The 26,515-nt window shown below is 35.6% G+C and overlaps 1 long non-coding RNA gene and 1 pseudogene across 1 annotated transcript; both read right to left on the bottom strand.

Moving 5' to 3' along the window:
- Positions 1–3,842: 3,842 nt before the first annotated feature.
- LOC127081912 (sugar transport protein 10-like) lies at positions 3,843–5,153 on the bottom strand (annotated as a pseudogene).
- Positions 5,154–13,173: 8,020 nt separating this feature from the next.
- On the bottom strand, positions 13,174–15,213 carry LOC127086178 (uncharacterized). Its single transcript, XR_007789419.1, has 4 exons — positions 14,832–15,213; positions 14,575–14,713; positions 14,015–14,233; positions 13,174–13,482 (listed from the first exon to the last, which is right to left on the bottom strand). It is a non-coding gene; the product is annotated as an uncharacterized LOC127086178 (long non-coding RNA).
- Positions 15,214–26,515: the final 11,302 nt, after the last annotated feature.

Here is a 26,515-nt window from a genome sequence, read left to right on the forward strand (position 1 = left end):
TTGCAACTCTGAGTTCATGGTAGCTAGCATGAGACAAGCAGTTTCATTGGCATCATCGACATGCTTCTTATAAGCATCTCTTTCTGCCTTAGGTGCAGAACTAGGAGGTTCCTCTTCAGGAACAGGTTTCTCCAAGACATACAACTTTCTATCATGTTTGAGGATAATCCTCAGATTTCGGTGTCAATCCAGAAAATTTGTCCCAGACAATTTTTCCTTGTCAAGGATTGATCTCAAAATGTTGTTAGAGGTGTTTGTTTTCATGGTAATCTACATGAAAATAATGAAAATATAAGTATCAATAACATATTTAATTAGGCCTTTAATTAAATATGCTTCCACTATTTTACTCAAAATAAATGACCCTCACCATTTGATTCGGAAAATTCCGTTGGAAGATTTTCTAGTGGGTCGAGATCCATATTTCACTTTGTATTAAGTCCGTGTAGGCGGATTACACAAAACTAGGTTATTTAGGTAGGAACTCCTTCCAATTGTATCTAATACAACTCTCGAATATTTTAGTTGGGTGAATAACTCCTTATTCCAATCCATCACATGGATCATTTCCAACTCTTGCTTCTAAACATATATAATCTTATTATAATTTGTTTAGTTAAGTTTGACCCATTGTTTTAACAATTGGATATTACAATTATCCCATCGCACCTTACTAATATAGAACATGCATCTCGCGTAGGCGAAACCTACATTATCCGATACTAGTCTTGATGAATGCTAAAACTTGGAAAGCATAAACTTAATATTTAATTTGAGGGAATTTGCAATTATTCTGATCTCACCGGCTTATTTATCATATAAATCGTCTCTCACATACATCAACATACATTCACATGCATCAACATACATACATAATGAAACAGTTATGGCCCCTAGCACAATTGTTCTCCCAAGCCAATGAGAGAACCTAAGCTAACCTAATAACGATCTAAGCTTCTACAAGCAAGATCTTCAAGGTTTTCCTCCTTTGATATTGAATTCTTCTCTTTCTTCATAACATTACATTACATAAAAGAAACTCGTTTTACATACGAGGGAGTGAGATGAGAAAAGAAGTTACATTAAGAGATTAAAAGAGAGGCACGACACGCAGGTCGTATTTTGAAACCCAAAACAAAATAAAGGAAAACTAAGGCCATAACCGATCACCACAAAACAATAATAATAAACACATTATTATTATTGTTAATTTTAATTCTTTTAATTAATTAAAACCAAATTAAATTTCGGCGACCGATCACACTACGCAGAGTTAGCCGGGGGTCCGCTGCCCGGTCAGTGGGAACGGGTGTTTTTCGCATCAACACTTGATACTTTAAAGCACAACTCTTGCACAGTCACAACCCTAATCGCATAACTCTTTGACAACACAACCCTTGTGCCGTCATTAACCCTAATTCACCAATTTCAGACCGTCAAACCCAACTCGATTGTTGATTCAGTATGATTGATCAATACGTCATTGCTTCACCATACTAATGTCGGATCAAGAAGCAAACGACCATTGATCGCTCAAAGGAAAACAACCATTAAGTGTTTGAATGAATGAAACAGAAACAGTATACCATATATACCGTATTTTGCATCAGGATTACTTATATCATATATATAACTTGATCGATCTCAATTGCATAACCTATGGACGATCGATGTATCGCTGCTTCACCATACTAATGTCAGATTCCGAAGCATAGTCAACATCAATCATCCAAATCATACACACATGATGCCAAATTTAATTACTCGTTTATTCTTTGATTCATTTTGTCTTTTAATCGTATTAATACAGAAAATACAAAAAATAAACAGCTATCAGATGCATGGTTTTATAAGAAGCTCTGATACCACTGAAAGAGAAGGGTGATCCAAAACGCATCAGAATTTAAAATTTCTCCTTTAATGATCCTTACGAACGGACATGATCAGTGATAGAATCGTTACCTCTTGTGGCGATTGTAACCTTTGATGCAGATCTACGGAGCGATCACGAACGTTGAACGACGACAATGCCTATACTCAGTCCATACAAACGGATTCCTTCAATCTCAGTGTTAGCTTCTACGAATGAAGACTTTGAGTGAGAGAGAGAGAGAGAGACAAACGAAATTGAAACTGCACAAATGCTTCTACGCAAAGGTTCTATTTATAGAACCACTTGTGTGGGCTGCAAGCTAAAAAGCCCACCCAAGTGTATGTGGCCCATATTTTATAATATGCTAATATCACTTAAGTGCGTGGTACCTTACCATACTTCGTATTCTACTTAAGTACATCGTACCTTACGATGTTCTATAATTCACTTAAGTGCACCGTACATTGCGGTATTCCTTACTTACTCTATCTCTCATCAATCCGTCCTTTTTTTGTGTGACCCTGTAGGTTTTCGCGGCATTGGCAATTATATTAAATCACGTATTTAACATAATAAACAGTGAGCGGTATCTAGCAACACATCACTGTTACCCAAGACACGAAAATGTCATGTGATCCGACAAATCCTTATGTGATAATACTTATATGTACAATTACCCTTTTGCCCTTATGTCTATATTGAACACAAGGCATAGACCGTGTCATCCTTGTCCAGTTCAATATTGGGCCCATAGACATTTATCCTGTTACGCAGGATGGGCAAATTCCAGCTAGGTCACTCATGTCCCTTAGCATGCTTCGTGGAGTACCCATCAACTGTCTTTATGGTCATCCAATTACGGACAACGTTTGATCAGCAATAAGGCACTCGACTCTACATCTAGGGTCCATAGTGGTTTCAGGTCGAAGGGTGGTATACAACATTATCACCATGAGAATAACTTATGACACTTTGCATAACATTCTATATAGTATTCTCATAGCGGTTCAATCCAGTATAAATATTACTCTTAATATTCATACCTATGTTTAAGACTTGATAACTCCTTACCCATGATCCATGAGATGTGATCATCAGTCTATATACATAATAGTCTTAATGCTTTAATGTTATCCCACTTCACAATAAAGCTCGACTACGGATACTTTAAGAATAGTGTCCTTATGTTTAATGTGATCTCATGATTAAGTCACACTTGATACATTAAACGGACTATCTATTCTAGGGACTTTATTAAACAAACATAATAAAGAAAAAGTCTTTTATTATTAATAAATAATTCGATACAAGTACCAAAAAGTATTGGCCTCTAGGACTTACACCAACAATATAATCTACTTATACTAATAAAAAGTCACAGGATTAAAGATTTTTCAACATTAAATAGGTTATCATGAGATTTTTTCCCAATTACTTTCATTGACATTGTGTTTTATTTTTCTCAATTTTAATACTAGGTTCTATTCTATCTTTTTTATTTAGTTTCATTTTATGTGTTTTCAAATTTCAATTTTTTCTTGTTTTTTTTCTATGATGTAATGTTTTTGTGTAATTTAAAAGAATATACGTTCATTGTTACAACTTGGAGACCAATAGGATGTTAAGTCTTAATTGATTATTTAATTAAGATTTTTCATCGAAAAAAGTATATGTATTATCATCTTAATTACAAAGTTACAAAAGTAATTTAATTGACTTTGTAGAAATATTTGTTATTGGATAAACAATTTATATTTGAAGTATTAAATAAAGGAGAATCAACTTTATTAAAAAATTATAAACACATTATATTAAAGGTCCAATATATTAAAGACTATTCCTAAATATATACAAATATTCTTTTTTTAGGAAATCTTATATACAAGATTCCTATAACAACATCAAATTAAATTAACAAAAAATATTATATTATATTTATATTGGTCTAATTCCCGATCATTTTCTAATATCAAACAACGACCTTATGATCATGATCAACGACAACATCAAAAACAAACTTTGTCCAAAACCAATGAGATTTCCACACTTTATTCATTTCTTCAATTGGGACATTATTTGTCTCAGGAAAAAACAAGACAATGAATATTGTCATTATAATCACAAATCCAGCAAAGAAGAAGAAAAGTCCAAACTTCAAGTGACAAAGCATAGTAAGAAAAACTTTAGCAATGGCAAAGGTAAACAACATGTTAACAGCAACATTGGTAGCTTGACCTGCAGAGCGAACCTCAAGAGAGCATATTTCACTAGGAATTAACCATCCCAATGGACCCCAAGACCATGCATATGCTGCAACATACGCACATATAAAGAACAAAAGAAGATTGGCTTCAATATGTATAAACGATCCTTCACCACTAACTCCAAACTTGATAGTAATCATGCTTCCAACAACAATCTACAATCAATAATGATCACATTTATATTAGATATGTTTGTAAAATAGATTAATTTGAATGGTAAAATAAAGAATTAATAATTAGTTAAGTTGTAATTGTCACCTGACAAATAAACATTTGGACACCACCTTCAAGAAACAAAATCTTTCTTCCAAACTTATCCACGGTGAAGATGGAAACAAAAGTAGCTATAACATTGACACCTCCAGTAATTACTGAGGACATGAGGGAAGCATCGTTTCCAAAGACCAAAGTTTTGAAAAGGACGGGGGAATAAAACATGATAACATTGATGCCCGTGAGTTGCTGGAAGAATGGATGAGTGAGCAAAATGTTAGTTGAGGTCTGTATCTCAATTGTGTAATATTCTTCCATGGATGTTCCACCATTTTGGCTTCCTCACTAGAACCAATTAGTTCTTGGAACTCCTCATCAACATTATTAATTCCATGAATCTTTTGCAACATTTTCTTAGCTCCTTCTTTTTGGCCCCTTTCAATCATAGAGTTTGGTGTATCGCCTAAGAAAAACGATCCTATACATAACAAAATTGCAGGGACAACTCTGATACCCAAAGAAATTCTCCATCCACTCTCAAGATTTGAAATAAAGTAGTTGATAATGTTTTCCCCTAGGATTCCAATAGTGATCATCATTTGGAATCCTATGTTGAGCGCACCTCTAATCTTTGTTGGAGCCATTTCAGACAAATACAATGGAACTGACTGTTTATGAGTAACAAAAAATGATAGGCAATTAATTTGTAATATTCTTGATCCTATACAGATAAAACATAAAATCATACAAATGATACTAATTTTTACCTGATTACAATACCCTACACCAAAACCAAGTAATAGGCGGCCAAATGATATGATATGATAAACATCGTTAAATAAATTTTAAATGACACCCTGTTAATCTATTTATAGTATAATGGAACAAGTAATTGAAAATTTAGTTGAATCCCATTTTATTACAAAAAGAATTTGTCATTAAAATTTTAAAATTATTTTAATGTAAATTACTTTATTATCTAATAAAATTTAAATTGTTTTTAATTTTATATTTTAAGTTAATAAATAAATATATAAATCCTTTAACCACTCAAAATTGCATGCAACTTGTAAAGGATTACGTAAGACTAAAATAAAAAGATTAAATTAAATTGATGATATTATTATTTTCAGATAAAATTGATATTGGAATTTTTCACACGACTACTATTTAGGATCATTTGTTTATGTTTTTTAAAATAATTTTATAGTATTAGATATTTTAAGAAAAAAACTTCTAATGAAAAATCATTTTCAATAGTTCTTCATAAAAATGTTGTTTTAGGAATTTCATAATTTTGTTATGACTTTTTTTGACCTCAAAATCTAAATAAAAAACTTAAATTTGAAGATATTTTAAAATGATTTTTCTAAGAATCATTTTTGAAATATATCAATTTTAAAAATTATGTGATTTTGTTTATGATAAATCATTAGTAATGAATATTATATTAATAGATGTCAAAATTACCCTTTTAGTTTATGAAAAACGAGTTGGAAACAACTTATATTAATAGTTGTTTAAATGATTGAATTGTTTTTCAATTAGTCAAACTAGTAGAATCATAGGGGATATATAAAAGTTTAAGAGCACCCTTTTGAACCATCAAAAGCATTACACATATAATCTTTAAGATAAGATGGTGAATTTCTTTCCATAGTAGAATGGAGAGGTGAGAATAATGAGTTTTAAGCGGGCGTTGTTTATGATATAAAGGAATTTGGTGGTGTTATGTTATGTTATATTTTAGAGTAATGTTATTCCTACACCCCATTTCTTACACCAATATTTACATCAAACACTATTCACCGTATTTAAACTTTAATTTATTTTTAATTAAATAAGCAGAGTAATTTTAGACACCAGACTCGCATATTATTTATTTTCTCAATATTCTCTCTTAAAAGGAAACATTATAGATATCTATCACAGAATGTCATATTATAACCAAACAACTCCTCACCTTAGCCCTACCACTCGGGAATGTAAAGAAAAATAAAATATCAATAAGGTCCATAGGAAGAACAAAACATTGCTCTAGTTGCCTAAGGGTATAATACCAAACAGATGATGCAAGGTCACGAGTAACAAACAAGTGGGTTATTGACTCTACCCTCTGACACACAACAGACAAAAAATAATCTTAGAGTTCACCAACACCCTAGCCTAAATAGGTTAACTATAGTAGGAACCTTCTCTTGGAGGAATTTCAAGGATAAACCACCATGCAATCTATGTTGCAATCTCAGCTCACCATCACTTCTCAACAGCAACGCCAGGAAGCCTACCTTGGCAACCACTTCAGTTTAGTAGAGGCAACTCAAGGTTCCACACTTGGGAATCTTCACACACTTCGAGAGTCTAACGCCTCACTAGAAGCGAGGTTCGAGCGGTTTGAGCTATCACAGAGTGACTGACACCGCAGTAGGAGTCGTCACCCTCGACGACCAGGACAGGGAGGAGAGGGTACTAGCGACCAGCAGTAGCACGGTCCAGGTTCTACAAATCTCATTTTCACCTTTTATCGAAACATTAAGGACAATATTCGATTTAAGTGTAGGAGGGGATATTTACTATTTTTTAGTTTCCTTTATGTTTTCCATTTTTTATGGCTTTCTAGTTTAGTTTTTTTATATACTTTTAGTCTATTTGTAGTTTGTTTTCAACAATTACATGTGCTTGACAATTCATTTGTGTAGTTTGTCTATTTTCCCATTTCTTGAGCCATAACAAAAAATTTAATAAAGGAAACAAATTTTATTTTGAAAATTTGGGTTGTTAGACAAGTTTAGGATCATTCGTTGCATAGCGATAGTGAAACTTCTTAGAGTATGCTTGTGTGTCTGTGGTTAAATTACAAAGAATAGTTAATATTGCTACAAGCATGGATCAGGATTACCAACAAGTTTTTTCACCACGTGAGTGTAAGATAACAAGCTTAATGTGATTGCGCTAGAATGAAAAGGGGGTAAGAAGGGGATGAGTAAAGTAGGCCTGAATATAATATCATGATATGGATTTGTATGTATAGAGAAGAAACTTATGACCGCAATCCGCGGAAAGTGTTATTACGATGTCTTTGGTTCACGAGTTAGTACCTATCAAAGCATCACTTGATCGAGCTAAAGTCTATATCCCAGATTTAATACTTGTGTGTTGTTGTTTATCTTTTGTGCTTATAAGAGTTTTTGCTTAAGAACAAGCAAGGGTTTAAGTGTGGGAGAATTTGATAACACTAAAACACACTGCGTATTTGGCTTGGATTGCACATGTCTATTGTAATTTATTTGTCAATTTCTTGTATTATGCTTGTGTTTTGTTTCAATTTCAGGTGATAGTGCCCTAATAAGCCTCCAACAAAGAAACGACGTGAAAAGAGAAAAAATTAGGGATTTTAAGTGAAAAATACACACATGGCGTTGGCCAAGGAGGGTGCCATGAGGTGTCATGGTTTGACCACGTCTCAACGGTCACAAGACCACGTCTCCCACTCTTTTCCCACATGGAGGGTGCCAAGTATAGATGGTCGGCGTCATCTTCATATGTTGACCACGTCCTAACGGTCAAAAGGCCACAATCTCCCTCTTTACACACATGGCACGTGCCATGTAGGGGATGGTGGGAGCCATCTTCCTTAAGGAAGCTTTCGGTCAAGGCAGTTTGAGCACTCTCCCATGACCAGAGAAATTCTCTCACATGAATTTTGAATGGGATGCTTGGACCCCAAGGCATTAGTACATTATAAATAGGTCTTAAATTCTTAGTTTTTGATCATCCAGTCTTAGTTTCAGCATTAGGCACAAACTCAGTATTAAAAGCGATAATATATCACATCGAGAGGTTATCGCACTATTGTTGTAATCGAGATTGGAGCGCCGTAGCATAGAAGTTTATTTTCCTGTCAAATTTATCTTCAAGTCAGATTTTCTTTCCGGCATTGTACCAGATTCAAGTCTCCGATTTGGAGCAGGTTTTTATTTTAATTCGTAATTTATTATATATTGCAATGTCTCTACTTTATTTAAATTCCTACATCGCTTTACATTCTTTATTTTCCTGTCCTGTTTTAAATTTATTTACATTATTGCTCTGCTTTTCTTTGTTTGCTTTATCGCACGATTTACTTGTTTTAAATTCTTTTACCGCAAAAAGATTTGTTTTCGAACTGAACTTAAGAGTGACACTTTCGTTTTTTTGGAAACCAATCACACACTTATCACATTTTTAATCCCTAAATGACTTATTCTTCAAATCAATTATATGCAATGTTTACCATAGTCATGTCCACCTAAATTTATTGTGCTGGGATGTGAGAACCGTCATTTCAACGGTACTCCGTATGTTGTTTCTGTAGAAGTACTTTAGGGGCTGATTTTGATTTTAAAAAAAAAATCTGAACTTAAATTGATTGGTCATTACGTAAATGGGACCGTGTTTCTATTTACGTAATAGTCGTGATTACGTCGGGTAAGATCGAAAGCCTTCCGAAACTTTAGATAAAAGTTGGTTAGTTTTTAATTGATAAAAACAGCAAAAGCGCTTTATTAATTAATTAGGAAATTTTGATATTATTAGAAGGCGATTATAAAAATAATTTCAGACGCGTTTATAGATTTAGGATTCGGCTATCCGAGCGGAAGCCTGTAACCCTTTTAAGTCAAACTTTCAAATCAAAATCACTTTTCAATTGAACTAAGAGTTTATTTCCTTAAAAAATTAGTTTACTACTTTAACGCGGTAAGCACCGACCATATGTGACAAATGGAAGGTATAAATTAGAGAGTAAAACTCGGTTCCAATTACGCTAACGCGACGATTCCTGTTTAATTAACTTTTAATTCGAGAAGAAAATATTGCCCCATAAGTGTTACTACTAGACAATAGGAGTACTGTTAGATCGAAGTGAATCACGTTCCAGTATTATTTCTCTGAATTCAATATTTGTTTTTATTTCCTGTATGCATTACACTCTGTTTCGATTAGCCTTAGATATACAACATAACAATAGTAATCGATACATTGACATTGGTCTATGTGGGATCGATAATCTTTTATATTACTTGGACATACTCCGTATACTACTTGCGGATACAACCCATCATGCGTGCATTCTATGGTGGACACAATTCAATGTGTGAAAAATAAGGTAATCATAGCCAAGGGTCAATATTAGAAGCTAAGGATCAGATCATATGGCCTGGATCACTCCAGCGCATCATCGGAGCCCTAGCTCCGGTCATCTTCTCCGTTGACCCTCACCGGACTGGTCCAACCAAACGTTTAACAAAAAAGAAAGATTCATACATGGTTTTAAAGAGAAAATCAAGGGGAACAAATCTGACCTCCATTTCTTCCAATTCTCACTATATAAAAAGATATGTGGAATTGAAAAATGAGGTATGCAAACAGAGTTGCTTCGATTTGACCTCAAAGCAACTCAATCTTGTTGCCTACATTGGTAGGACTTCAGCCAACCATAAATCAAGCAAAATTATGGAGAAATAAGATAGAATCGGAGAAGGAAAGTTTTTGAAAATCTACCTTTGAGTTGCAGTGATTTGGCTTGATCTCAATGCAATTCTTCTTGGCTTTGCTTCCTCTTGCTTGGAGGAGATGATTAGAGTACAAATGGCTTTGAATCCTTGGAGTTTTAGCTCAAAAATAGAAAGAGAACTAAAACTCGATTTCAAGTGAAACCTTCAAGGCATTATTTCAATGGAGGTTAGAGGGGTTTACAGATCAAAGCTTGGGCAAGGGTCCTCAATTCTGAGGAAAAGGACATGTATTTATAAGCTTGTGAATTCATTTCCACACCATTTCAAAAATTGGTCAAAATAGTAACTTGTATGCATGGGTGAATGGGCATGCATTTAGGCCTAAATAATGATTGCAATAAGTCCAAATTTTTGCATAATTTATGTTTAGATCACTTCATGAAGCCATGCAATGTTGGTTGAAAATTAAGTTCAAAAGTTTCCAAATAGGGACATTCAAAATAACCACGCGCAAGTCCCTCAATTTTGATCCAAATACCATGATCTTAGATTCTTTGGAAAGCTACCATCAAGGGGAACAACTTTTATGTTGTAACTTTTTCCATTTTCAGCTTGGATCATGATGAATTTTGGTGTGGGATTGGAGGAATCAAACATACTAGAAAATTTTCTAAGTTAAAAGTCAAATGATCCCCTTTTCCACCTTGAATAACTTTTTCTATGAGCTTCAAATGACTTTTATTCCTTCTTAAGAGTTGTATCTCTTTCAATAGCCTTCAATCTGGTCACAAATTTGACACCATTTGGAGCTAGCATGATGGAGTTATGGATTTTAGAAGTTGAGGAAAATTGCTTGTTCAATGGTGATGACCCCAAATGACCTATAATGTTTCCTCTTAGTACATGCCCTTGCAAGTGGAATTTGACCTTTCTCAAAGAAGAAAAGTTGGATAAGGCATGTTTAAATTGATCATTAAACTTGGATGATCTTCATATCATAACAATTGATCAAGTTATGGTTCTTGGAAGTTGACCTTCTATCTAGGGCACAGACAAAATGACATATAATCTTTCACCATAAAAAAATGACTTTCCAAGAAAAATGATCTCTCGATGCCAACATGAAAGTTGTTTTGGAATGTCATAAAGATTAGCTTTACTATTGAAATCATTTTCATATGACAAAAATTGTAGGAGATATGGTCTAGGTAACCCTAGATTTGACCAGTTGACTTCTCTAGTCAACCTCCTTGAACCAACTTGCAAACTTGAAGTTCTTTTGCTCTTAGAGGCTCATGGAGAATCATATATGCATAATATGGAGTAAAATGGAGTATCCCTTGATGATATTTGATCAAATGTTGAAGAAACTTGTTGAGGAGGGCACACAAGATACCCAGATGAATTACGACTTCCATGACAAACAAGCTTTAAACTCTTGATGAATTATTGATCAAAATGACAAATAAAGAACATGGGGATACATATATGAATCTTAGAACCAATTTGAATCTTTCTTTGATTGATATCTTACACTAAGGGTCTCAAACCCTATATGTGAGCTTGATGAGGTATAGGTGGATGCACACACTACCTACAAAAGAAATAACACTACACTAGACATAATTTTGGTATTCTAGTTAGTAAACAAAGAGAAATAAAGTATGATACAATCAAAAATTCTCGGTGATCTCTCCCAATGCAAACCCAATGAATGAAGGGTGAGGAGGATACCAAGGTATGATCCCAAAGCCAATGTAAATGATAAGATGGCATGAGGGATCTTAGGGTCAAAATTGGGGTCTTACAAGGTTTAAGAAGATTAAATAGGGGAAGATGTTGTACCCCAAAATTTTCCCTCCATTTTTGCTTTTCATCTAACCTATAACTTGAGATCCATCTACACTCATTTGTGGCTCATTCATATGTATCCTTCATTCATGCTTAACACATACTAACCAACACCATAGATTCAAGATTGGGGTTAACGAAAATCAGGGTTTTGGCCTGAAGATTGTGGTATTGCTCATCATGTGGAAAGGAACCGTAATTTATGGACCTTGGCTTTTGAATTCTATATCAAGGCGATTGGCATCCAAACCCTAATTCTTGATCTATTCTATTAGAGGATCTTGTATTTAATCTCATGTGCATTTACTAGGCTTGTAAACCCTAATTTTGGCTACTAAGTCCTAGTACTTGGCTTGTTTTGATTGGTTTTAAGCATGCTTGCAGTCATATTCCACTGCATATTGTCATCGGTCTCATTTGATCTAATCCACGTAGGGGTGGCAAACGGGCATGCCCGCCCCGCAAAAGCCCACAAAAAAACAGGGCGGGGAGGGGCGATCATAGTTGAGGATGCGAGCCTAAAACTTAGACCCGCCCCGCAAAAAAGTGAGGGCGGGGCGAGGAAAGCCCGCGGGCACTGCACTCTTTAAGCCTAAAAATGCAAAAATTTATGTAAATGCACGTGCCCGCAAAAGCCCGCGAAAAAAACAGGGCGGGGCGGGGCGGACACATTTGAGGGTGAGGGCCTAAATCCTTGGCCCGCCCCGCACAAAAGTGCGGGCAAAACGAGCATGCCCCGCGGGCCGAGCCCGTTTTGCCACCCCTAAATCCACGCCATCCATTGATTCCCTTGATCCTCATTGATCCAATGTCATTATAAGTCATTGGTCCAAGTCATATGTTTCCATGTGGTGGTTTTGAACTGGGGAAGTTGATCAAATTGAATACAATTGGTTTATGGTTCCATTTGAACATGCATTCTTAATCAGAGAAGTTCATTGCACCATCTTTTTGTATCAGTTGACTTTTGGAACTGTTGACTTCACGGTCAATCAGTTGACCAAAGTCAACCTATCATGCTTTCATCCTTCAATCACCATGGTCTTGTTTTTTATTACCATCATCCACTTAAGGTACATTCCATATAATCCATTTCAAACTTTTTTTGTTTTCAACCATGGTTCATGTTCTAATCCATATAGTCAACCATGATCCATAATTCATCTTTGATCCATGACTTATCTTTGATCCATGTTCATTTCAAATCACATACGATGGTTCATTTTAAACCAAAATCATTTTCCCAACTTTGTCATCTTCAAATTTTATTCACAATTGCATTTTAAATCATTTTGGACCATGTTCATTTTTTATTCATTACAATACATTCCATTTCGAACCTTACTATTTTCACACCTAATTCACTCATTACATCACTAATTTAATTCCTAAATTCCACGATCCAAATTCATAACTCCATTCAACTGTTTCATACAATATTAACTCCATACATTCAAACATACCATCATACATTCCATGCATCCAAACTTCATATATTCAATTCAATTTCATCCCATTACATTTCCATTCCATCATTTGATTCGATTACATACAGCATTGAAGTCCCACGTGTCCAATCCTAATACCTTACATTCAAATTATCATTACATAAACCATTAAATACAATATTTCAATCCAAGAATTACAAAAAATTATAATTTCAACCAACACACAATTTAAGCATAGCAATCCGTTCCAAGCGTATGATTCACAATAGCATTCCATAGAAGCCTAGTCGCACAATTCCAAAGCACAGTCCTAACACATTCAATCTTCCAAATTCAACCTGTATCCATATTACCATATGCACATTAGAAATTACAACATAACAATGTGATGCATCATTTAACACGCAAGAGAATGTAGCATTCTAAATTCCATCCATTACACCAACATACAATTCATAATTATAAGCCATGACACGAGTAAAAGCCACTGCATACATGTACATGTATTACATCACTAACCACTACTTCCATTTTCCCTTCAACTGACTTTTTACTCTCACGAATTTCATCACAATTCTTGTTAACCTCCTAACAACATCAGAGTTAATTCTCTATCTATTTACTAACAATATCATTATACTAACAATTCAACAATCCAAGACTAACAATTTTATTTAGCACCTATAATCCCTACTGGTTTTCATAATACATGAATTTGGAGAAATCATACATAACAAGGATCATTTTTTTGTATGCTGTTAGAGACTTATTGAAAAAGCATTCAAATAGTCGAACTGCACTGCCGATATACGCATCAGCACCAGGCAAGATGTGCAAAGTAGAGATCACAACAAAAAAATCGAAGATCACCTGGAGCACCAGCTTAAGATTTTCTCTTTACCCTGCGCCATAACTATTCACTACCTCCCTGCATTAATGAACCTATCAAGGACAATAGCTGAGACTTGTTGTGGACTCGATCATGTCGGTATAATAACAACCATCAGCCTGCCATTGACCATACAGAGTTATCAGCCACTGCCTCCAGGATTAGGCTCCGGAGCTTCTCCTTGAACCAAAACGTCAAGCCTACGACAATGGAGTAAAAGTTAGACTATGTATCAACTAACAGCAGTATTTTCATCAACTTTTACCTGACAAACTAGCAGGTCCAATCATTGTTAACAGTATTCCAATATCAATTATCAGAGTTGGCTTTAACTAACTTTTGTAAAAGAATTGTCATTTAACAGATTGCATTTAGAATCAGAACCCAAAACTAAACAACTTCATTTTTCACAACTGTTAATTTCATTTCAATTTGGATTTCAACTAACTTCTCAATTTCTAACTGACTGAATTTACAGTTAAATTTCGATTAATTTCACTTTAATTTCATAACAGAATGGAAAAAATCTATAAAAAGATACTTATTGTGATTGAGAGGGATTGATCATTATTCTGTAACATTCACTCTCCATTATCCAATCGATTCTTCAAATCTCCTTCACTCAACTCATCAATCTCACGAAAACTTCTGAACCTTCCATCCCAAGTCCAATTCAGAACCTGAAATCCCCAACCTTCAATCTTCAACAACCGATTTTCCAGAAGAATTCAAGAAGACAAGTCGAAAACGCATAACAGAAAGAGAATACCGGAGGAGATCGGAATAAAGAAAACTCACGGATCTTGGAGGAGGCTTCGGCTTCGATTCGCTGCGAAAATTCACGGATGTTGGAGGAGGTTTAGGCTTCGATTCTATGCGCAATTCCAATTTCGGACTTTATCGCAACGCATTTCAACACCAAACCATCTTCCTCGACAAACGAGTCACCAACATTCCATGTTTTGGAACCAATACGGTGAGCCTGTGATTCATCTATTTGTCTGCGACGAGCTTCGAGGACGGCGTAATGATGGCGGATGCTGGTGATGAAGGTGCGGATGTCGGCGATGAAGATTCAAATGTTGATGAAGAAGATAACGAAGCGCCATGTTGAAGATGTTGGAGATTCAAAATATCATTCCTGCAGCGCGATATTTGAGTTTGGGCCCTAGCATGTTCAGGCCTCTGCACCATTTGGCTATTGGAACCTCCATTCTTTCTAGGATTCATTTAGCAGGTTTGGGCCTTGAGTGTGGGCTTGCACCATATTGCACCTCCATTTTCTAGGTTTTGTATTTGGATCATTTGATTAATTCAAGTTAATTAATCCAATTAGGTTAATCCTTGATAAGCAGCATGTTTAGGATTAATTAGGATTTTAGATATTAGCTTAGAGTTTTAATTAGACTTTTAGGTTTTAATTAGAATTTAGGATTAGTTTTAATTTGAATTAATTAGGTTTAATTAGAATTTAATTGATTTTAGAACTTAGATTAAATTCAAAGATTAGATTGAAATAGTCTTAGGACTTGATTACAATTTTAGGCTATAGCTAGATTTTGATTAGAAATTAATATGTGCTTGAAGTCGGATATTTTTGTAAAATGACTAATTTTTTCCTTAGGGTTTATCTTGTTATTTCAACCATAAATACATGTTCCTTTAGGACTAGAACTTGACTTATAATTTTATCTAGTTTAAATTAAGTTTAGATTAACAATTGCATGCACCCTTAGGAATAGCCTTTGAAGTTCATTTAACCATAGATTAGGATTAATCACAAATTCAAAATTAATCCAAACCCACGATTCAAGTTGATCAAAAGCAATTTTGATCAACTAAATCATTTGATCTTGTATAATCCCACAGTGTAATTCAAGTGACCAAAAGATCATTGATCACTTGATAAGACTCTTTCTATAAGTCGTGGAGCTCGAAGCCGCAAGTCAGACTCTCGATCAAGGCATCCCCAATCATACCAAGCAGCGGATCATACAAGGCACATCAAAGGTGGTTCTTCAAGAGCTTGTCAATCAAAGTTAGAATTGTGTGGCATGAGCCTTAAGCAATAGAGAATGAATGAGAGTGGAGAATTCCATTAACTCATTCTGAATATCTTTTGGTACGGGACGCTTGACCCAGTTGCTCATCGTATTCACCTCTCTTTATATACTTTAGCACAATTCAAATCATATGATTAGCATGTCTCTCCCCTCACAAAGAAGCAGTGCAATAAACAAAGGACTTCACCAACAATTTATTAATCACATTTCAAGTTGTACGACACGAGCCTTAAGAAATAGAGAATGAATGAGAGTAGAGAATTCCATCAAGTCGTTCTGAATATCTTTGGGTATAGGACACTTGACCCAGTTGCTCATTGTATTCACCTATATTCATAGACTTTAGTGTAAGTCGAATCAAACGATTGATAAGGCCTTCATCATTACAAGAAGCAATAAAGACTCTTCTCCAATAACTTGAAATTTAGGATGATACTTACATGCCATGAGACTTAAGTAGTAAATAAGGAATGAGAATGGAGGATTCCTACCCTCATTCTATATATCTTTGGGTACGGGAATCTTGACCCAGTTGCTCATCATATCCACCTTTACTCATAGACTGTAGTGTGGTTCTTATCAATCATTTGTCAAGTCTCTTCATATCCCACATCCAATCAATCACTCATCTTGCCTCAATCATCTTACTATCAGCCCTAGTAGGCTGGACTACGAAAGCTCTAATTTTCTCATTGCATAGTGAGAATACGTAGGCAAGAGAATTCAGATTCTTTGGGAGTTGCCTTATTTATTGAATCATCATTCTTCATTCATCAATCAATACCATTTTTTTGAGATCAAATATACTTATCCTTGGACTCCTTGTACACCCTTTTAGGATGATATAGCAGCAATCCACTTACATTTCTTTATCATTGTTTTATATTTAATGTCACTTACTTAATGCAATTTAAATTTTAGTACCTTTATCATTCATTGCCATTTACATTTCATGCAAGATGTTTATGTTTCAGTCATCTTCACTTTGCTCACTTGAGCCATATCTTTGTGATTGTATATATTGTGTGCTTATGATTTTGTTCTAACTATGGTCTTAGGACCTTAAAATACCTAATAACAACAAAAACCCTAAAAATGTGTTGATGGATTGTTGGCCCTCTTCCCTTCTTTTGATCTGAACTTTTGGGCTTAAAGTAGGCAACATCCCCATTCTTTGAAGGACTTGGCCAATGCCATTATTTAAGAATGAGTTATCTTGGCCAATGCCATTCATCTGAGACAAGCCTTGAGATTTCTCTTAGTTTATCTGCTACTTTGTCTTTGTGCTTAATTTGTTACCCTGTTATAGTTTTTTATGTATGATGATTGCTTCTTTGAGTTTTCCATAAGGAATATTTCATCTGCTACATTTAAAGACACTAAAGACTGCTTGCTTTTGCAATACTTGCTTGGATTTTGGATATCTTTATTTGATGCCTTTGATCTTCATACTTATTGATTGTATATTGCTTATGCTTATTGCATGCTCAAAGGTCTAAAGGAAATGGCTTTCTATCTAAAATTCTTATCTTGTGGATTGCATCCCATTGGTCAGGTCTTTTCAACTCTAAACTTTTAAATTTCTGTCTAGGATAGTCTCTTCATCTCCTCATTTCCTTCTTAAATTTAAAAATATCTCCCTCACTTTAAAACCTTTTTTGTTTGTGTTTACAACTTAGACTTGTTTTAATGAGTAAAAACTTTGTCCTTGTACCATTGATTTTTAAAACATTTTCTTAATCAACCTTGTAAATAAACTTAATCATATTGACTTAACTTTCAAAAAGACAAAAATAACTAACAACCTCATTTAAGTCTTTGGAAATTTTGTGCCATTTTCTTTTAAACTTTTGTTAAAATCAATCCACCAATTTCTTTGAAATTTTTACCACAAACTACGGGGTTTTGATTCCCTATTTTTATGTTGGTACGTAGGCATAAGACGAAGGTCTTGTCAACCACAAAAATATAATAATTGAATTCTTTTCTCATCCCCCCAATCTATATTTTTTAGCAAACATCCTTCTGACTAAAACGCTTGCACACAAAAAAGGGCTCCCTATGAGGACCTATGACACTTTGGATGCTAATACCTTCCCTCTGTGTAACCAACCCCCTTACTTGTAATCTCTGACATTTTATTAGTTTTGATTTGAAAACTTCTTATCTTTGGGTTTTGTTCGTACTTTTCCCTTTTCCTTTAGAAACAATAAAATCACGGTGGCGACTCTGGTTTTATTAATGTTGAGTTTATCCATAGCTCAATGGGCACGAATACACCGCTACAGAAAGAAAGTGGCGACTCTGCTGGGGAATAGTCCTTAAGGGGTTTAGCCTACTTTCTTGTGTGTAATATTTTGTTGGTATTTGATGTTTGTTTGTATATATATTGTTTGTGTGATACTCTGTCTGTTGTGCTTGGTGATCTCTGAGTGGTGAGATAAGTTATAACCCGAACTTGAGTGCAATTAAGATATGAGGATGGTATAGGCATGTTCGACTCGTGCGGTGTAGTCCTTAACGAGTTGGCTTGAGACATGTCTACTCAGTGGAGACCCCCTTGGAATTACTGATGTCACACGAGTAAGTCGTGGATTGACATTATTTTTTCTGACCTAGGAGTCCGAGAAGCTGAGGACTGTAGAAATTTAACCCAACTTGGCCTATTTAAGACATAGTGTAGAGACTGTTCAAGTGTAGACTTGATAATAGTTGTTACACGATACTACACTCAGATGAGTTTCTCTCGAGAATACTATGGGTTGATGAGTCAGTCATCTAAACCTATAGTATCCGATAGATGGAATCACGACTCTAGGAACTTTTTAGAATATGCTCTACAGGTTTTATCCGTAGTACACTCCTTTGGGATGGTTCTTAACCCGACTCCATGCTCGTGACTCACAATAAACCCGTTGATTCTCGGTTGATCCGATAAGTTATCGTCAACATCAATGGAATTGGGTGTTGATAAGGTGAAAAACCTAAATCCGCCAAAATGGATGATTGATCTTGATGATGACTTGATCCATCTCGTGACCTTTGTTTGTGCTTGCCTTGTGTGTGATCCCTTGTATGTGATTGTTGCATTCATGCGCATCATAACATTCATCACAACAATAAATTTTCAAGGAACTAAGGTCTTATTTGCAAATATTTTCAGACCATGGATTATGTATGAAGGAACACTAAGAAGTACAATTTTAGATGTCCCGACTTAAAAGAGCTAAGGAAGATGTCATCCTTTGTATTAGATCCCTTAGATTTCAAGAAACTTCATGGGAAGCTTTTATCAGTACTGTCAACTAATGTGGTTGAAGGACTCTTGAGTGTCTTGGTCCAATTCTATGATCCTTTTTATTGGTGCTTCACTTTTCCTTATTATCAACTCACGCCCATGTTGGAGGAGTACACCCATCTCTTGGGTATACCCGTATCTAACAAGGTGCCCTTCAGTGGATTAGAGGAGATTCCGAGATCTCAACTCTTAGTTGAGGCTCTTCATTTGAAGAAATATGAGATTTATGCTAATTTGATGAAGAAAGGAGAGATTCAAGGGTTGGCTTCTGAGTCTTTCATTGGTAGAGCTACTGTTTTTGCTCAAGCGGGTAGCATGGGTGCTTTTGAAGCCATCTTTGTCTTGCTCATATATGGGTTGGCTTTGTTCCCTAACAATGACAGTTTTATTGATGTTAACGACATTATAATATTCTTGATTGGGAATCCTGTTCCGACTTTGTTGGGTGACACATATTTCTCTCTGCATCTAAGGAATTCTAAGGGCGGGGGAATCGTTGTGTGTTGCATTCCTCTTTTGTACAAGTAGTTTATTTCGCACTTGCCTCAAACACCGGTCTTCGTGGAGAACAAACAATGTCTACGGTGGTCTCAGAGACTTATGTCTCCCACTAATGATGATATTGTTTGGTATGATTCTACATTTGATGGCATAGATATTATTGACAGTTGTGGTGAGTTCTCTAATTTGCCCCTCATTGGTACACAAGGAGGAATCAACTACAACCCTTCTTTACATCGTCGTTAGCTTGGGTTCCCCTTGAGAGAGAAACCTAATAACGCCCAGTCAGAGGGTTTATTTTATCAGGAGGATAAAGATCCCCAAAATTTGAAAAGTAGAATGGTGCATGCTTAGAACAATGTAAATAGGAAAGGAAGAGTCGAGCTTGGTTCGTGCAACTGTGTAGCTTTTGAAGCTTACATTATTTGGGTGAATAAGAGAGATTTTGAGCTTAAGATGTCATACACCTGTGAAAGACATATGTCTATGGTAAGGGTTGAGACATCAACTCTCCCTAACCAAGATGTAGAGGAGTTGTAAGATGCACTCTTCAACATGAATCAAGAGAAGGATATGTGGGAAGAGCAGTTCCATACCTTAAATCGAGAGCATGTAGAGTTACAACTTGAGTCGAAAGACAAGGATGCACTCATTGAGGTTCTTGAAGAGTGTGTAGTGAAGAGACAGAGAGAGTCAGATGATTTATTTTCCTCTGGTATGCTTCAGCCTTCTGGTGCTTGGAAGAAGATTGTTGATCGGATCGTCCTCGAGAAAGCTCATATGCAGACAGCTTTTGAGTCAGAGATCAAATGCATTCGAAGGAAGTATACTCCCTTGGTCAGTTCAGTTGATTCTATTGATAGGGATCCTTAGGATGGCATTCTCCTTTTCTCTTGTATTTATATTTTTGGTTTCTGAAATTGTACTCAGTGTAATCCTTCCAAATTTTATGAATAAAAAGAGATTTTATGGTCGAATTATTATTGTTGATGATTGAAATATTATAAAATAGAACTTTGTATGTTCCTTGAAAACTAAAATAAAAAACATTGCATTTCATGCATCATTTGCATAACAGGTTTCTTCAGCCAGATGTCTTGTGTATCACACAAGCTGACTCATCACTATAACACTCGAGCTAATCGCTAGAGAAGAATGGAGCATCTAGAACAAGAGAACTGAGAACTTAAGGATGAGATTTTTAGACTCACTGCTTTGATCGAGTCTGTGATTCCTGCTCAGAATCAACCATCTCCGCCTCCTATAACTACTCCTCTTCAAAGGACTATTATCTCTGAAATTGCTTCAACGCCAGTGCCTGTAGTTGCTGCTAGCCATTTTGTGCCAGCCATGCCAGCCGAATTCTCGCGGGGAATGCCGCTGAACTTTGTACCTAAGGGTTATGCTCCAACTTTTGCTTCTATGCCAGCATCTAGCCCACATACATCAATATGTATGAGGGACAAAAGATCATTAGCTCTTTCACCTTTTCCTGTGAATGGAGACTTTGTTATTTTTCCAATTAAACAAGTTATGCAAGTCTCATATGATTCATAATCAAAAGAGTCCAAGAGTCCATCTTTATGGAGTTTGGAAATGCGTTTCTCATTTATGTGGCCTAATCGATAATGCTAAAGGTAAGTTGGATTTAACTCATCAGGTCTCATCCTTTTAGTATTAATGTTATAAATAGGCATTCCAAGATCAAGAACATATAGTCCATTGTTCATTTGTGAAGTAGCATAGAATATATCATTCAAATAAATGGAGCAACAATTGTTCTTTATTATAAATGAAAAACCAAACTTGTCTAAACAAGAAACGAAAATAATATTCCTGCTAATTGCAGGTACATAATAACAGTTCTCTAACTGAATTATTAAACCACTAGGTAAAGTCAATACATAAGTTCCTACGGCTAAAGCAGCAACCTTTGCTCCATTGCCAACTCGTAGGTCAACTTCACCTTTTGCCAAATCTCTACTCCTTTTTAGCCCCTACACATTGGTACAAATGTCAGAACCGCATCTAGTATCTAATACCCATGATGCAGAAGTAGATAAATTAATTTCAATAACAAAAATACCTGAAGTTAAAGTCTCTACTCCATTCTTCTTATCTTCTAGGTACTTTGGGCATTTTCTCTTCCAGTGTCCGGTCTTACCGCAATGGAAGCAGGTGTCTTCCTTTGCTATGCCTCTACTAGGCTTCAAAGCAAGATTAGTGGGTTTGGGTTTGACAACTTCCTTGCCTTTCCCTTTATCACCCTGCTTGGTGGGTCTTTTATTCTGTCTCTTTCCACTTTCGATCATCAGAATGGACTTCCCTTTTGACATCAGATTCTGCTCAGCAGTTCTTAACGTGGCTAGCAGTTCAGGAAGAGATTTGTCTATATCATTCATATTGAAATTTAGGACAAATTGACTGAATCTATCTGACAACGATTGCAAGATCAAATCAGTCGCAAGTTCCTTTCCGAGGGGAAAACCCAACCTCTCAAGGTTTTCCACATACCCAATCATCTTGAGCACATGGGGACCTACAGGGACTCCCTCAGCTAACTTGCCTTGAAAAAGGGCTTTTGAAACTTCAAAACTTTCATGCCTTGCTTGCTCTTGATAGAGCATCTTCAAGTGTTCGATCATATTGAACACTGTCGTGTTCTCATGTTGCTTTTGCAACTCTGAGTTCATGGTAGCTAGCATGAGGCAAGCAGTTTCATTGGCATCATCGACATGCTTCTTATAAGCATCTCTTTTTGCCTTAGGTTCAGAACTAGGAGGTTCCTTTTCAGGAACAGGTTTCTCCAAGACATACAGCTTTCTATCATGTTTGAGGAAAATCCTCATATTTCGGTGTCAATCCAGAAAATTTGTCTCAGACAATTTTTCCTTATCAAGGATTGATCGTAAAATGTTGTTAGATGTGTTTGTTTTCATGGTAATCTACATTAAAATAATGAAAATATAAGTATCAATAACATATTTAATTAGGCCTTAAATTAAATATACTCCCACTATTTTACTCAAAACAAATTACCCTCACCATTTGATTCGGAAAATCCCATTGGAAGATTTTCTAGTGGGTCGAGATCCACGTTTCACTTTGTTTTAAGTCCGTGTAGGCGGATTACACAAAAATAGTTATTCAGGTAGGAACTCCTTCCAATTGTATCTAATAGAACTCTCGAATATTTTAGTTGGGTGAATAACTCCTTATTCCAATCCATCACATGGATCATTTCCAACTCTTACTTCTAAACGTATATATTCTTATTATAATTTGTTTACTTAAGTTTGACCCATTATTTTAGCAATTGGATATTACAATTATCCCATCGCACCTTATTAATATAAAATATGCACCTCGCGTAGGCGAAACCTACATTATTTGATACTAGTCTTGATGAGTGCTAAAACTTGGAAAGCATAAACTTAATATTTAATTTGTGGGAATTTGCAATTATTCTGATCTCACCGGCTTATTTATCATACAAATCGTCTCTCACATGCATCAACATATATTAACAATGAACCAGTTATGGCCCCTAGTGCAATTGTTCTCCCAAGCCAATGAGAGAACCTAAGCTAACCTAATAACGACCTAAGCTTCTCCAAGCAAGATCTTCAAGGTTGTCCTCCTTTGATATTGTATTATTCTCTTTCTTCATAACATTGCATTACACAAAAGAAACCCGTTTTACATACGAGGGAGTGATATGAGAAAAGAAGTTACATTAAGAGATTAAAAGAGAGGAACGACACGCAAGTCGTATTTTAAAATCCCAAAAAAAAATAAAGGAAAACTAAGGCCATCAACACTTGATACTTTAAAGCACAACTCTTGCGCAGTCACAACCCTAATCGCATAACTCTTTGACAGCACAACCCTTGTACTATCATGAACTCTAATGCACCAATTTCAGACCATTAAACACACCTCGATTGTTAATTCAATATAATTGATCAACACGTCATTGCTTCATCATACGAATGTTGGATCAAGAAGCAAATGACCATTGATCGCTCAAAGGAAAACAACCATTAAGTGTTTGAATGAACGTAACAGAAACAATATATCATATATACCGTATTTTGCATCAGAATTACTTATATCATATATATAACTTGATCGATCTCAATTGTATAACCTATGGACGATCGATGTATCGCTGCTTCACCATATTAACGTCGGATTCCGAAGCATAGTCAACATCAATCATCCAAATCGCACACACATGATGCCAAATTTAATTACTCATTTATTCTTTGATTCATTCTATCTTTTAAAGGTATTAATATAGAAAATAAACAGTATCAGATGCATGGTTTTGTAAGTGGCTCTGATACCACTAAAGGAGAAGAGCGATCCAAAACACAGCGGAATTTAAAAATTTCTCCTTTAGTGATCCTTACGAATGGGCATGATCAGTGATAGAATCATTACCTCTTGTGGTGATTGAAACCTTTGACGCAGATCTACAGAGCGATCATGAACATTGAATGGTGACAACACCTCTAATCAGCCCACACGAACGGATTCCTTCAATCTCAGTGCTAGCTACTACGAATGAAGGCTTTGAGTGAGAGAGAGAGAGAGAGATGAAATTACAACAGCACAAATGCTTCTGCACAAGGGTTCTATTTATAGAACCACTTGTGTAGGCTGCAAGCTAAAAAGCCCACTTAAGTGTATGTGGCACATATCTTATGATATGCCAAAATCACTTAAGCGTGTGATACCTTACTATATTTCATATTCTACTTAAGTATATCGTACCTTATGATGTTCTACAATTCACTTAAGTGCACCGTACCTTACGGTGTTCCTTAGTTACTTTATCTCTCATCAATCCGTCCTTTTATGTGTGACCTTGTAGGTTTTCACGACATTAGCAATTATATTAAATCACGTATTTAACATAATAAATAGTGAGTGGTATCTAGCAACATATCACTGCTACACAAGACATGAAAATGTCATGTGATCTGACAAATCCTGTTGTGATAATACTTATGTGTATAATTACCCTTTTTCCCTTATGTCTATATTGAACACAAGGCATAGACCGTGTCATCCTTGTCTAGTTCAATATTGGGCCCGTAGACATTTATCCTGTTACGCAGGATGGGCAAATTCGATCTAGGTCACTCATATCCCTCAACATGCTTCGTGGAGTACCCATCAACTGTCTTTATGGTCATATAGTTACGAATAATGTTTGATCAGCAACAAGGCACTCAATTCTACATCTAGGGTACATAGTGGTTTCAGGTCAAAGGGTGATATACACCATTATCACCATGAGAATAACTTATGAGACTTAGCATAACATTCTATATAGTATTCTCATAGTGGGTCAATCCAGTATAAATATTACTCTCAATATTCATACTTACGTTTAAGACTTGATAACTCCTTATCCATGATCCATGAGATGTGATCATCAGTCTATATACATAATAGTTTTAATGCTTTAATATTATCCCACTTCATAACAAGGCTCGACTACGAATACTTTAAGAATAATGTTCTTATGTTTAATGGGATCTCATGATTAAGTCACATTGATACATTAAACGGACTAGCTATTCTAGGGACTTTATTAAACAAACATAATAAATAAAAAGCCTTTTATTATTAATAAATAATTCAAAACAAGTACCAAAAGTATTGGCCTCTAGGGCTTACACCAACAGATGTTACAATGGATCAATTCGATCATATTGTCGCTAAAATCACTTCATAATTTAAGCTTTTATGATGAAGAACTTCCGGAGGAAGGTAGAAATCACAACTTGGCGCTCCATATTTCAATGAATTGCAAAGAGGATGCTTTGTCCAATGTATTGGTTGATACTGGTTCATCATTGAATGTGTTTCCCATGTCAACTTTAGAAATACTGTCTTATCAAGGCGCCCCTATTAGGTATAGTGGTGTGGTGGTAAAAGTGTTTGACGGTTCCCGAAAAATAGTCATTGGAGAAGGCCATGGATCCACGAGGTTGGTGTTGTAACGTCTACTTTGCATCAGAAGTTAAAATCTGTTAAGAACGGCAAGTTCGTCGTTGTTGGTGGAGAGAAAGCGCTTTTAGTGAGCCATCTGTCATCCTTTACCTATGTGGAAGCCGAAGAAGAAGCTGGAACGTTGTTCCAAGCTTTGTCTGTTGTTGAAGAGGTGCAGAAGAATGGGGCATCCGTGTCTTCTCTGGAAGATGCCAGAAAGTTCGTTCAGGCTGGCGGCATCGACAAGTGGGGTCGTGTTATAGAGGTTATTGAGAACAAAAACAGAATGGGGCTGGGATTTCAGCAAGGTCCGTTCAACGGATATGTCAAGGCTATGCAAAACATTTTCCACAGTGGAGGGTTCATTCATGGAGAGGGATAACACTCATCTGCAGTTATTGAAGATGATGATAAAGATGAAGCTTGTGCCAACTTTGTGACGCACTGACAGACTTGCAACAACTGGGTTGCTGTTGATTTACCTATTGTTAAAGAAAAATCCTTCTCCTATGTCTAAGGGAGGAGTGAAACGTTGTTGGGCATTTCAATATTATCATCAATAAAAATACAATTTTATCCATTCACATCTATGATGTTTGTTTTTACCTTTTGCT

The sequence above is a fragment of the Lathyrus oleraceus genome, chromosome 5 (genome assembly GCF_024323335.1).
Source record: "Lathyrus oleraceus cultivar Zhongwan6 chromosome 5, CAAS_Psat_ZW6_1.0, whole genome shotgun sequence".
Taxonomy (NCBI): domain Eukaryota; kingdom Viridiplantae; phylum Streptophyta; class Magnoliopsida; order Fabales; family Fabaceae; genus Lathyrus; species Lathyrus oleraceus.